The sequence below is a fragment of the Chelonia mydas genome, chromosome 3 (assembly GCF_015237465.2).
Source record: "Chelonia mydas isolate rCheMyd1 chromosome 3, rCheMyd1.pri.v2, whole genome shotgun sequence".
Taxonomy (NCBI): domain Eukaryota; kingdom Metazoa; phylum Chordata; order Testudines; family Cheloniidae; genus Chelonia; species Chelonia mydas.
This window is the reverse complement of record NC_057851.1, coordinates 175,563,298-175,577,417: the sequence shown is the minus strand read 5'-3', so window position 1 is coordinate 175,577,417 and position 14,120 is coordinate 175,563,298. Positions and strand designations below refer to the sequence as shown.

The window sequence follows — 14,120 nt, the reverse complement described above, 5'->3', positions numbered from 1 at the left end:
GTATAGGCCGACTGATATATTGTTATTATTAGAGCATGGAATTGCTACCCATAGAGATTCTATAGTACGGTTTGATTCATTTAAGATTTTTACTTCATTTGACTCTACGCTTTCTTTCACATATAGTGCCACTCACCCACCAGTATGACCTTCTCTGTCCTTCTGATATATTTTGTACCCCGCTATTACTGTCTCCCATTCATTATCCTCATTCCACCAAGTTTCTGTGATGCCTATTATAACAATATCCTCATTTAATATGAGGTACTCTAGTTCACCCATCTTATTATTTAGACTTCTAGCATTTGTATATAAGCACGTTAAAAAATTGTCACTTTTTAGCTGTCTGCCATTATATGATGTAATTGAATGGGACTCTTTTTCATTTGACTGTGTCTCATCAGATCCTACCCATATTTTATCATCTTCCATCCTCTCCATCTTACTAGGACATAGAGAATCTCTGTTAATAGATCTTCTCCTAAGGGATGTCTCTCTCTGAACCACATGCTTCTCCGCACCTGTTGGCTTTCCCCCAGCCCTTAGTTTAAAAATTGTTCTACGACTTTTTTAATTTTAAGTGCCAGCAGTCTGTTTCCATTCTGGTTTAGATGGAGCCTATCCTTTCTATATAGGCTGCCCCTTTCTCAAAAGGTTCCCCAGGTTCTAATAAATCTAAATCCCTCCTCCCTATATTGGCTTTGGTGGGACCCAGGATCATAGGTCAGGAGATGACTAAACGAAGGAAATTATTACCCAGACTATGTGCTGAAGTATTTTACAAGGAAATCATGGAATCATAGAATCATAGAATATTAGGGTTGGAAGAGACCTCAGGAGGTCATCTAGGCCAATCCCCTGCTCAAAGCAGGACCAACACCAACTAAATCATCTCAGCCAGGCCTTAAAAACCTCTAAGGATGGAGATTCCACCACCTCCCTACGTAACCCATTCCAGTGCTTCACCACCCTCCTAGTGAAATAGTGTTTCCTAATATCCAACCTAGACCTCCCCCACTGCAACTTGAGACCATCGTTTCTTGTTCTGTCATCTGCCACCACTAAGAACAGCCTAGCTCCATCCTCTTTGGAACTACCCTTCAGGTAATTGAAGGCTGCTATCAAATCCCCCCTAACTCTTCTCTTCTGCAGACTAAATAACCCCAGTTCCCTTAGCCAGTCCTCGTAAGTCATGTGTCCCATCCCCCTAATCATTTTCATTGCTCTCCACTGGACTCTCTCCACTTTGTCCACATCCCTTCTGTAGCGGGGGGACCAAAACTGGACGCAATTCTCCAGGTGTGGCCTCACCAGTGCTGAATAGAGGGGAATAATCACTTCCCTCGATCTGCTGGCAATGCTCCTACTAACAGAGCCCAATATGCCATTGGCCTTCTTGGAACAAGGGCACACTGTTGACTCATATCCAGCTTCTCGTCCACTGTAATCCCCAGGTTCTTTTCTGCAGAAATAGGGAAAACTACTATGGATTGTTTATATGCCCCTAGTTTAGAAAAGGTCTTTAATATTTTCCCATTCTATGAGATAATTTCAAGCAGAAGAGACTGACTAGAAAGTGTTGGATGTTGAGGACTGTGTGGAAAGTGGCTGATGGCATTGGTCCTCTGGTAACTTCTTTAGCAATAGAAAGCAGTTCGTGAGAGAACCTCACACTGTCACAAAGATGTCAGTTCTTTGCCAGATGGCAACTAAAAAGGATTGCTGGCTTAGAGTGGTGAGAGCAGACTGCCCTGTATAGATTGTGGGAGCAGCCAGAAGAGTTAAGCAAAGTTTGCCCTTGTTTGCCACATTGATTAATTTAAAGGAAGGATATAATCTAAATCCACAGGCAAGATGACCATGAAAGGACTTCTCACATGCAAGTTCCAGTTTGGGATTCAAAATGTGCACCTTTATTCTGCCAGCAGACTTTTCAATTTTCAATGGTCAGAATGTCCTGTTACCAGAGGATTTCATTATCCAGCTGGAGAGGATAGATGGTTCTGTGGTTAAGGCCCTAGACTGTGAACCTGGAGAGCTTTGTTCTATTGCTGGCTCTACCACAGGCTTTATTGAGCAAATAAAGCTACTTACTCTTTCTATGCTTTAGTTTCTTCATCTGTAAAATGGGGATAATTATTCCTTATATCACCAGTGTTATGAACCTAAATCCATTAATATTTGCAAGGAACTTGGATGCTACAGTGAATACCATAGAAAATACCAAAAGAAAAACCAAATGGTGGTAAGGTTGTTGATTTACTTAACATAAATTTTAAAACTTTTCAATGGCCCCCCTTTGCAATCACTAGAGAAAAACATTGTCTCTACTTTTTCCAGACCACATTATCCAGTGGAAAGGCAGGTCACTGCAACAAAGTGTGAAGGCATATAAACCCTCCAAAGTCAGACTGGAATTGTGTGGCAGGGGGTTACATTGTTTTAAATCCATTTCCAACCACTAAACCCTCACCAATAAAATTATTCATGAAAATCACCCAGTCACAGGAAAAACAGACTGCAAATATATCATCAAGGCTTTAGAAATTGCAGGTCTGGGGGATTTTATCAGTTCTATATTTGCAGGAAAAATACAGTCTTGGGAAGGAGGAGAAGGGGGTTTCCGCTCTTCTTAAATCAAAAATCCTTCAGAATAGACAGATAAAAGACTTATTGCTCATGGTTCTGTTGAGAAATTTCATTATCAAAGCAGACCTCAGTGCGATATTTTTGAGCATCCCAGTTAATTCCAGTTTATTGAAGTTCCTTTGGTTCAGTTGGAAGGGGCAGTTTTACAAAGGACAAGTCATGGTATCTGACGTGTAGAGAACGCCAAGGACCTTTATCAGGGTCAGAAAGGTACAGTTGGTACAGTTACTGAAAATCTGGAATAAGATTTTGTAATTGGCATGTTAGTTAAGAGGAGTTTAGAGAGACTTTAAATATTCAATAAATGCAGATGTACTAAACAGTGGAAATATGACAAACTGAGCAAAAGCATATCAGAATAGATATTTTAGGGCTGACTGTAGATTCCCTAAAATAATCCCTGGAGATTGGGTAGCAAGAAGAGGACACCATGACAGACATGGCCTAGTTGTGTAATTGGTATGTCCTTATTGTTTACCCTGAGATACTTTGGGATACTCTGTATTTGGGGGACTACTGAGATGTTAGCTGGGGTCAGAAAGATAAAAAGGAGTGTGAACAGGTATTGATTTGTTCAGCAATGGCCTTCCAGGATTTACTGTCATGATGAGCAACATGATGTCCTCAGTCCTTTTTCGCATAACCACACCAGTTATTTTGGAAACAGATGTTCCGAAAACCGTTTGAGAAGCCTGAGTTGAGACCAAGTGACAAAAGGCCTTTGGACAACAACTCAGAAATCCATTCAAGCTCTAAATTGTTAGGCAAACTGGCATGGGTATCACAATCAAGTGCTGATGGACTATTTGGGGAGGGATAGCTCAGTGGTTTGAGCATTGGCCTGCTAAACCCAGGGTTGTGAGTTCAATCCTTGAGGGGGCCATTTGGGATCTGGGGCAAAAATTGGGGATTGGTCCTGCTTTGAGCAGGGGGTTGGACTAGATGACCTCCTGAGGTCCCTTCCAACCCTGATATTCTATGATTCTATACAGCACAGAAGTGCCCTAAACAAATGACAAAATTGGGGATAGGAAGGAGGATTTCACCAGTGTGGTGACAATAAGAATTACATCAGTGCAAGCATTGGAAATAAATATCATCACGCATTCCAGAAATGGAAAATATGATAGTAGTGTGTTGGGATCTATTTCTAGCTTTGCCACTGGCCTGCAGGTGACCTGGGACAAGTCACTTCACTTCTCTGTGCTTCCGTTTCTCCACCTGTAAAATGCAACTAATAACCTCTTCTGTAAAATGCTTTGAGATCTACGGAAGAACAAGTGCTGTATCAGAGCTAGCTGTTATTTATCCAAGAGAAGAGAGTCTGTGGGAAGAGGCACTGTTAACAAGAAATATTTTTCTAAGGCTGTAACATGAAGAGCACTACAGTACCCGCTGCCTCAGTCATCACAGAAATAGATTCTTCTCCAGATTCCTGAATAAGAGAGCTGCAGGGAAGAGGGTCTCTTTTAAATTTGTTGGTTGATCCAGGAATATCTATATCATTCCCGCCCACCCACCCCTTCTCACATCTTCAGGCAGTATTAGCAAAGAGGTACCAGAAGAGAAAATTAATTTGTGCTTCTTGATTCTTCTTCACTGCCCATCAGGGCCATGATTTCTGGTGATTCTATGGTGTCTACAGAATTGTTAATAATCCTGATGAAGTTAGGGTGAATAATGTTTCAGAGTCCGATTCAAGGTTATTGTGCAGTAAAAGATTCTCTGATGATAATGTCTTTACTGTTACTATTGATAGTTTGCACAATGGATAGATGGAACCCAGTAGCAGGTCATAAAATGAAATTTACAGGCATTTTGTTTTGTAGGACGTTGCAAAATGTAAAAATATTCTTTTGGAAATTAACACTCAGAGATTTTCTGACTCCCATGGTATCACAGGTGGAAACTGGTCCTGTTTTTCTTCCTATTAGTAATATTAGGGAAACTAAAGTATTATGGGAAGCAGCCATGGGAAGAATGGTGAACCCTAAAGATTATTCTTTGGCAGAAACTGAAAGCTTATTAATCTCAAACTCTTTTATTGATATTTTTGAGAAACTGAGCCCTTATCATCGCATTTTTCCACACACAGTAAATGGTCTTGTAATCTCTGAGTCTAGGGGGGGCAAAGTTGACCTCTTTGCCAGTGTTCTGTTTATCTCAAAGAGTGGCAGCTTGCAGGTTGTGGCAGCTTGTGGGATGGCTTAAGTCCAAAGGGCCACAAATGATTGCTATCAAGCAGATAAAAATCTCAGACTTTTGATAATACTCATCTTACTAGCCACAGTGGGGTCTGAATCTTGCTGAGCAGGGTATGACATTTCTTTCTCCCGCATTCCTGGGTGTGGTGCCAGCCTCAGTGGAGCAGGTTGATTTTTTCCTCTACTCCCATCTCCTTTTTTTCAGGCTCCTGGTGGATCTTGGAGTGTTCTGCCCCTAGTACTAACTCCTTCTGCCCTGACTGGCTAGTAAACTACAGCTGAGTTGTGAATGGTCTTTGCACCACTACAAGGAGTTCTATTTTCTCTCATCCTAGGATGGCACCTTTCTTCTGCATCCTTGCTGTCATGCCTTCCTGCCCAATCATATTCTTATGTTAGAATGAGTTTATGCAGGATATTCTGGAAAGCTTTCGTCAATCTTTTTTGAGGTTAGGAAAGCATTTTTCTCCATAATGTAAGAATGGCTCATGGAGCACGAGATTTTGCGCTCTCTCTCACTCTCTCTCTCTCTCTCTTTTTTTTTTTTAATTTCCTCTCAGCAACCAGGAGATTCTGGTTTCCTTCCTTGCAACTTTTACAGGCATCCACTATGGATTGTTGATTTAGCAAGATAATAGCCTGAATAAGTGGAGGAAGCTTGTGGTTGAGTGGTTATGCAGGGCTGGGTATGAGTCTCAAAGGACTACTATGGATTAAGGCTCTCAACATCTGAGCCCATAACCCTCACATGAGTACGGAGCTGCGTGCATAATGGTGACATAGATTGTTTTTTTTTTCCTGTTCAGCTGCTCCAAAGAGGTTCATTAGATTAAATGCTACTAGAGCAGAAGTTTAAGTTTAAAATGGCTGTGATAAAGGTTTAATAATATGGTACTTGTTAAGAGGAGGTACTGCCTCTAGTGCAGGGAATAACAGTTTTGCTATAATTACAGTGCTGGAAGCACGACAGGGAAAGAGCCTTTATTAAACAATGCTGGAGGCCATTGACACTAGCTGGTTTTTCTTTTTCTATTTTATGGCAGCATCAAATCCCAGGTACAGGGAAGAATTATCCAACAGAAGTGAGATGTTAATCCTTGCTTGCTAAAAACTGATGAAACAAAACATTTCTTGAATGAATTTATGAACTGGTAACTTTGCTTAAAGACATATTTCCCTTCCATGCTCAGAAAATGTAAGTCTTATCTTTATATACATACCTGTTGAAATTCTCAGGGCCTGATTCTGTTTTTATTTGAAATAGTGTCATCTAGATTAACTTCAGTGAAGTCAATGGAGTTAAACAGATGTAAAACGGGTGTGAGAGGATAATCAGGCTGCTAATGTCAATGTAGGCTGGGATTTCCTAAATTGCCTAAGGGAATAGAGATCCCAATTCCTAGGGTGACAGGTTTCAGAGGGGCAGCCGTGTTAGTCTGTATCAGCAAAAACAACGCGGAGTCCTTGGGGCACCGTAGAGACTAACAAATTTATTTGGGCATAAACTTTAGTGGGCTAGAACCCACTTCATCAGATGGGTTCTAGCCCACGAAAGCTTATGCCCAAATAAATGTGTTAGTCTCTACGGTGCCCCAAGGATTCCGCATTGTTTTTTTCCCAATTCCTATGGACTTTCCTGTGAGTCTCCCCTTTGCTCCCTTTTGAAAAACCCAGCCACATTTTTTGTTATTCTCTCATTTGTTTTTTTCAGAAAGGAGATAAACTCTCAGGAGAACCCCTCAAAGGGCCAAAGGGTTGTTTTATTCTTCCATGTATACCTTGAGCAATTTGGACATAAGGTTCCAGACCAAAGGGCTAGAATTAAGGACTAAAATTTACAATAAAAATGTTTTCCATTTTAAATTGAAGACTTAAATCTGTCAAGTGAACAGAAAATGAGCTCACACCTCTCTCTTCTCTTTTCTTCCCTTCCTGCCTTATTCCTCTCAATGCATCTGCTTCCTCCTACTATTGAGGAATGCTTAGCCCTCCACTGCACAGTAAGTGACTTCTTACTTTCCTCTGAAACTATATGTACTACATTATTTACTCCACTATTTCCTACTCCCTCCCACCTATTCTCCATCCCCCCAATCATTCTCCATGCCACCTCCCTTTAACACAATAGTAGCCATTTCTTTTTTTAAAATTTTAGGCTTGTATCACTAATGGGGAATTATTTATTTATTTATTACTTCTATTCTCACAACTAGAAGCTCCAGTCACGGACCAGACCCCACTGTGCTAAGTGCTGTGCAAACAGAACAAAAAGATGGTCCCTGCCCCGAAGAGCTTACAGTTCTGGAATCAGCATTTAGTTATCATTATTCATGTCAGAAAGAAGCTACTGGCACTGTAGTGATGCTAAGTGAAAGGGAAGAAAGCAAGGGGAAGAAAGAAGAAAAAATGTAGGGTGCAGTGAGGGGTCTGAGGAGGAATGGGACAAGAGCTTTAAAAATAAGTACAATATCAGAGAAAAAAGAAAATGAATTATCCAATGTGAAGTGTGGGAGTTTTGGCTTGGCTTCCTCAGGGGCAATGAAATTCATGTGAAGAGGAGGTGAAAAATGTGGATAGGATGAGAAGTTTGACTGGAAATAAGATTGTGTTTTGAAGGCAGTAGCAGATCAGGACATTGGAATATGAAGACTGAGGTATAGGGTACTGAAAAACAAAGGACCAGTTGTGGGCCAGTTTCAGTTATTCCATTCCTCACTTTGTAATTAGCTGTGATATGGTTCAGACACAACAGCATTTTAAATTGTTTTAAACTCTTATATGGGGATTATGTTTTGTATTTCTGCCTATATCATGATATCCATGGCATGTAATAAAAGTTTAAATGATAGCCTATGAAAAATGTGGAGGAGATGAGTAAGGATATCTGAAAGGATTTCAAACACCTTTTTTGAGACACAGTTTAAAAGAATTTATACTCAATGAAACATTGAAGATGTTATCATGAAAAACCCAGTCTTTTTCATCAGGCTGCTTCAATTTTACTAACTAGTTCTGCTCCAAAATTTATATATGGAAGGTGTAATAATGGCTTCCTCACACGTCACTTCACCATGGTCTTTCCACGTGTCTCAGATGGGGTTTCACAGTGTGGAAGTGGAAGAAGTGTTTTCCAACACTGGCATTTTGAGGGAGAGATGATGCATCATCCCCCCTGCATCTCCTCCCCTGCAGCTGGGTGAATTTCTATATGAAACTTTTTCACACAAAAAATGCAGATTTGGGTAGTCCAAAACACTTTGTGAATTCCGTAAGAATTTAAGCAGGTTACATTTTGGTGACATTGCATGACCAGTGATAGTGCACTGGACTGGAACTCAGGGGACATGGGTTGTACTTAAATCAGAGAATTTACGTTTAAGTACGAAATAACAGAATTTGTCCCTTAATAGTGCTCATTCCAGACGTGTAACTATTAAAGATCCTGATCATGGATAAACTACGAGTAGTTCCAATGACTTCAATGTGTGTTTGCAAATATTTTCATTATTTCATTTTTCTTTTTATACTTTTTTAAAATCCCTCCCAAAAATCTAAAACTTTGCATAACTGGATAAAATAGTTTCATGTTTTGCAATAAGAAGTGACTTATTTAGATTTAAAAAATACTCCAGTCAACAGGAGACTTAGTGACATGACCCAATACATCAAAATGTGAAGGAAAGACCAGTGATGTTGGATGTTAACACCCTTCTCTTCAAAAAAAGCAGCTTGGATGAAATAAAGCAAAAAGTGACAGACTTGAGGGGTCTCTGGGTGTACTTTCTAATAATTCTCAATATATAAATAACTATTGGATACAATACGGATGAAAACTGAAATTGATACACTACAGTTAGGATAAATGTTTAACATGGATAAGATTCTGCCACCTTCATTCATATCAAGTAGTACTTTACTCCAGTAGGATTGTTTGAGGGGGGTGTCTTCACTACACAACAAGAGTAGGGTGGGAGAATCTAGCCCCACAGGATTTAGCAGGGTGCAAAGGATGAAATTGGTAGTAATTAAATAGGTAGGAGATGAGGTTATTATAACAATAGGAAACTCATGACTTTTCATATAGTCCTGCATTTGTTAGGAGTTTTTCTATTTTATTAAAAAATATATAGAGACAATTCAAACAGAGGGAAAAATACATTCAAGTGTATTTCCCCTGTGGAAAGTTCATTTAATTTAACTCCTTGCAACTTTGCATGCCTGTCCTTTCTTCGATAAATTTGCTCTTATGCATTATTCCTTGTTGTCCAGCTAAAAGTATGCACCTGTGAAAGGCTTTGCCAAGAGGCAGTTACATATTGTGATCCATGATGAAAATCAGACATGAAGCCAAATTATATTGCTATGACATCTGTCCCTCCATCTGCTATAGTTTCCATAAACAACTAAACCAATCCATAGATTATACTGATGTTTTTACTTTATGTATAACCAAGAATTTGTTACAGTGGGAAAATAAGCACATACAACCCAATTTCTGCAAGTGCACACAAAAACTATTAACTTTAAATAGGTTGGAATGAGCATAAAATGGCTTTTGTGTCCTATGGCTTTTCCTTAGTTACTGATCTGATCAGATTACAGAATCATATATTCATAGAATCATAGAAATATGGGCCTGGAAGGAACCTTGTGAAGTCCAGCACCTGACACTGAGGCAGGACCAAGTATATCTAAACCATCCCAAATAGATGTTGGTCTAAGCTTTTCTTAACCTCCAATGACAGAGATTCCACAACCTCACTTGGAAGCCTACTCAGTGCTTAACTATCCTTATAGTTAGAAAGTATTTCCTAATATCTAACCTATATACCTCTTGCTGCAGATTAAGTAGATTACTTCTTGTCCAATTTGTAGTGGACACGGAGAGCAATTGATCACAGTCCTCTTTGTAACAGCCATTAACATATTTGAAGACTTACCAGGGTATCCATCCACCTTCCTTTCTGAAGACTAAAAATTTTCATTTTTTAAAATTTTACCTTTCCAAATAGGTCAGGGTTTTTGAAACCTTTTAATCATTTTTGTTGGTGAGAGTCCATAGGATAGCAATTTGCTCACATCTTTCCTAAAATATGGCACCCAGAACTGGACATAGTACTCCAGGCAAGGTTTCACCGGTGATGAGCAGAGCAGGACAATTACCTTCCGTGTCTTTCAAACAATATGCCTATTAATGCACCCCATAATGCTATTTGCCTCTTTCATGACTGCATTGTATTGTTGGCTCAAATTCAATTTGTGATCCACTTTAACTCACACATCCTTTTCTTCACTACTACCACCTAGCCAGTTATACATATTTTTTGTATTTGTGCATTTGATTTCTCCTTCTTAAGTGCAGTACTTGGAACTTGTTTTTATTGAATTTCATCTTGTTGATTTCAGACCAAGTCTCCAATTTGTCAAGGTCATTTTGAATTCTAATTGTGTCCTCCAAAGTGCCTGCAACTCCTCCCTTCTTGGTGTCATCCACAAATTTTATAAGCATACTCTCCATCCCATTATCCAAGTCATGAATGAAAATATTGAATAGCACCAGACCCAGGACAGACCCCTGCAGGAGCCCAATAGATACATCCTCCCAATTTGACAGAAAGTCGTTGATAATTACTCTCTGAGTACAATTTTTCAACCAGTTATGCACCCACTTTACAGGGATTTCATCTAGACCAAATTTCCCTACTTTGCTAATGAGGGTGTCATGTGGCACAGTATCAAAAGCCTTTCGAAAAATTAAGTGATCACATCTACAGCTTTCCCCTATCCAATTAGCCACTAACCCTGTCAAAGAAGGAAATTATGTTGGTTTGGCATGATTTGTTTTTGACAAATCTATGTTGGCTATTACTTATTCCTTTTCTATTCTCTAAGTGCTTACAAACTGTTTAATAATTTGTTCCAGTATCTTTCCAGATATAGAAGTTAGCTGACTGGTCTATAATTCCCCAGGTCCTCTTTTCCCCCCTTTTTTAAAGATCAGCACTCTGTTTGCCATTCTCCAGTCCTCTGGGACCTCACGTGTCCTCCATGAGGTCTCAAAGATAACTGTTAACAGTTCTGAGATTGCTTCAGCTAGTTCTTTAAGTACCCTAGGATAAATTTAATCAGGCCCTGCTGACCTGAATACATTTAATTTATCTGATGCCTGCTCTACATGTAAAACTTAGGGTGACCTAGCTACATCACTCAAGGCTGTGAAAAATGTTATGCCCTGTGTGATGTAGTTAGGTCAATCTAATCTCCACTGTAGATGCAGCTAGGTCGATGGATGAATTCTTCCACCAACCAAGCTACTGTTTCAAGGGGGTGTGTTTACTATAGTGATGGAAAATCCCTCTGTGGCTGTAGTAGGTCTACAGTATAGCACTACAGCACCATAGCAAAAGTGCTGCTGTAGCGGTTGTAGCGTAGACCTACCATAAATATTAATTTATAATATTTTTGAATTGTACAGTATTGGTACATATAATAAGGATAAATGATTTCTTTGATTATTAAGGCAAAAAAAGCTTCATGGCACATAAATGTTAGTGTCATCAAATGTAAATATATGCCATGTTTGCTGTAGATATCCTAATCTCCTAACTCAGCTCAGAGCTCAGTTGTTTAACCTCAAATATTTCATTCTAACATGGTTTCCCACTTTGTAAGGCTCTATTGTTTGTGGTGGTGAACATGTTCTTATTTTACTTCAATTACTTACAAAAATTATAATTGTATTATTTATATCACTAAATACAATAGTGTATCAGTTATTGCACTCGGGTAGTAGTTATAACAACTTGTGTGGTAAAATGCCAACACACTGCTTTCAGAATCCCAAAAGCTGTAATCATATTAATGCATGACCATTCGGGATACAAATATTACTGGAAGGAGAACTGCTTTCAGTGCAGTTTCCTCTGGATAGGGAAACCCAAGGGTAGGAAATGATCCTGCACTGACTGCACAAAGATTTCTGCTGGACAAGAGCCAGATATGATTGTGGGGAAGCTAGTAAGAATGCCATATTACCATCACTCCCAGTAGGTGAAGTTATGTGTTCTAGGAAATTAAGTCCTGAATTGGACAATAGTTGAAAATATACTAGGCGGAAAAATAACTAGAGATGAAAAGGATTCTGTGCGAGTTCTTGTGACCCGTTAAATATGTTCATGACAAATCCCTATGATGAAGTTTGCTATTAAATTCTCATTTATAGATTTGCATATGTTTGTTGTCTCTGTCTCTAATGACTGAAATATGTAAATATTTCCTAGCTCTTCCTGATCTGGAAAGATATAAGTGCTATTTTTACTTCTGCCATATGTAATAGCAGAATTTTGCCACAGGGTGGTACACCATGCATATTTAACTGAAGGTTTTTGTAATTCATCTGACAGTTTGGTTATGCCCTCTGCCAACTTCACTCCACGAGTAATAGAACAATCTGGTGACATCAAAATAACTGGCCTCTAGCCAAAGGGGCTTGCATTTTTAAAAGTCTGGGACCTACTTGTAAATGCCAATAACCTGACTTCATTTACCACAAAAGTGATGGGATTTCCTCAAGATTATATCTAGACTTTTTTAAAAACCATTCATCAGTTTTACTTTTAAACAATAAAATCTTTAGGTGACCACTTTACCTAGCAAAATGAATTAAACTATACAGAAAAAAACTTTAGCTGCCAGTCAATAAGCTTGAAGATTAGGTTTTGGCTGGAAGTGAAGACTCTATTATGTGTCAATTGTAATATAAGATTTCACAAAATAAGAGTTCTGGCATTTAACATTTCTTGTTCAAACTGGAATAAAAATACTAAATAAGATTTTTGTTCTGGTAAACTGTTAGATCCCCACTTATCCTTACAAATAAGAATGTCAAATTTCATTTCTCTCTTTTCTTGAAATATATTAATAAAAGGCCTGGGTCTTTTCTTGTATTGTAATAAAATCACAGAAGAGAGAGTATTCGAATATAAAAGTAAAGATTTCTTATAAAAAGAGAAACAGAAAAGGAGATTTAATATTCGATTACTAAAATACAAGTACTGTAACTGACAATTGTAACAAATCATGGTTAATGTACTGCAGTTAAGATTTATGCAACGTGTGTGCAAAGCACTGAAAGTGTCTTTATAGATTCTGTTTGGTGTCAATTTAAAAATAAAAACTCTATCTGTTTGATACAAAATATTAAAATGAGCTACTCAATATTCCTTTTCTATTATAAAACTGTGTATTGCACACAGAAAAAATTGCCATTTAGTATAAGTAGTACATACGTGACAACACAATAGCATGACATTCTTCTCAGTGTTATTATTGCAATATGCTACTTTTAAATATCACTGAAATGCCACTATGTTTGCAGATTATTAAAGTGTTAATTAAACTAATTAAAATAAAATAGAAATGATAACAGAAATAATCTATACTTGTAAGACCCAAATTTGTTTTCCTCCCCAATTTTTTTAAATTAACTTGCATAGCTACTATCTGATTTTACACTCATCTTCACAGCTAAAGGTTTTATTCATTAATTTTAAATATAAATTATTTTACTACTTATGATGAACAGTAAGTTTATTCCCCTATGAACTAGAAATTTTTTTAAGCTGCAAAGATTGAATCTAGATTCCAGGGGCCTGATTTTTTCTCACTTACATTGAAGATGTGAAATCCTGGAATCACTGAAGTCAGTGGAAGTTTTGCCAAGGACTTGAATGAGGCTGGAATTCACTCATGGAATTCAAGAATGTACAGTAGATAGTGGGGTATACCAGTGTACATGTGTGGAGAATCTGACCTCATTTCAGAGTCAGACTGCTGTGAATTCAGGTTTCATAGAGTCACATTTCAGTAAATTAGTAACAAGAGAAAGTACTGTCTCATGTTGTCACAAAGCTCTTCACAGCCCAGCTTGTAAAATGACAAAAAGGGGGATTTTCAAAGTCACAAATAGCAGATAGGCACCTGATTCTTACTCATCATCAGTGGGAGTTAGGCACTGTCATAAATATAAAGGGAAGGGTAAACCCCTTTAAAATCCCTCCTGGCCAGAGGAAAAATCCTCTCACCTGTAAAGGGTTAAGAAGCTAAAGGTAACCTCGCTGGCACCTGACCAAAATGACCAATGAGGAGACAAGATACTTTCAAAAGCTGGGAGGAGGGAGAAAAACAAAAGGACTGTGTCTGTCTGTATGATGCTTTTGCCAGAGACAGAACACGAATGGAGTCTTAGAATTTAGTAAGTAATCTAGC

At 38.4% G+C, this 14,120-nt stretch overlaps 1 protein-coding gene across 44 annotated transcripts in view; it reads right to left on the bottom strand.

Annotated features, from left to right (window-relative positions):
* The window catches only part of NRXN1 (neurexin 1), a 1,224,094-nt gene that overhangs the window by 652,724 nt on the left and 557,250 nt on the right, over positions 1-14,120 (bottom strand). The gene's annotated exons all lie outside the window — the stretch shown is intronic.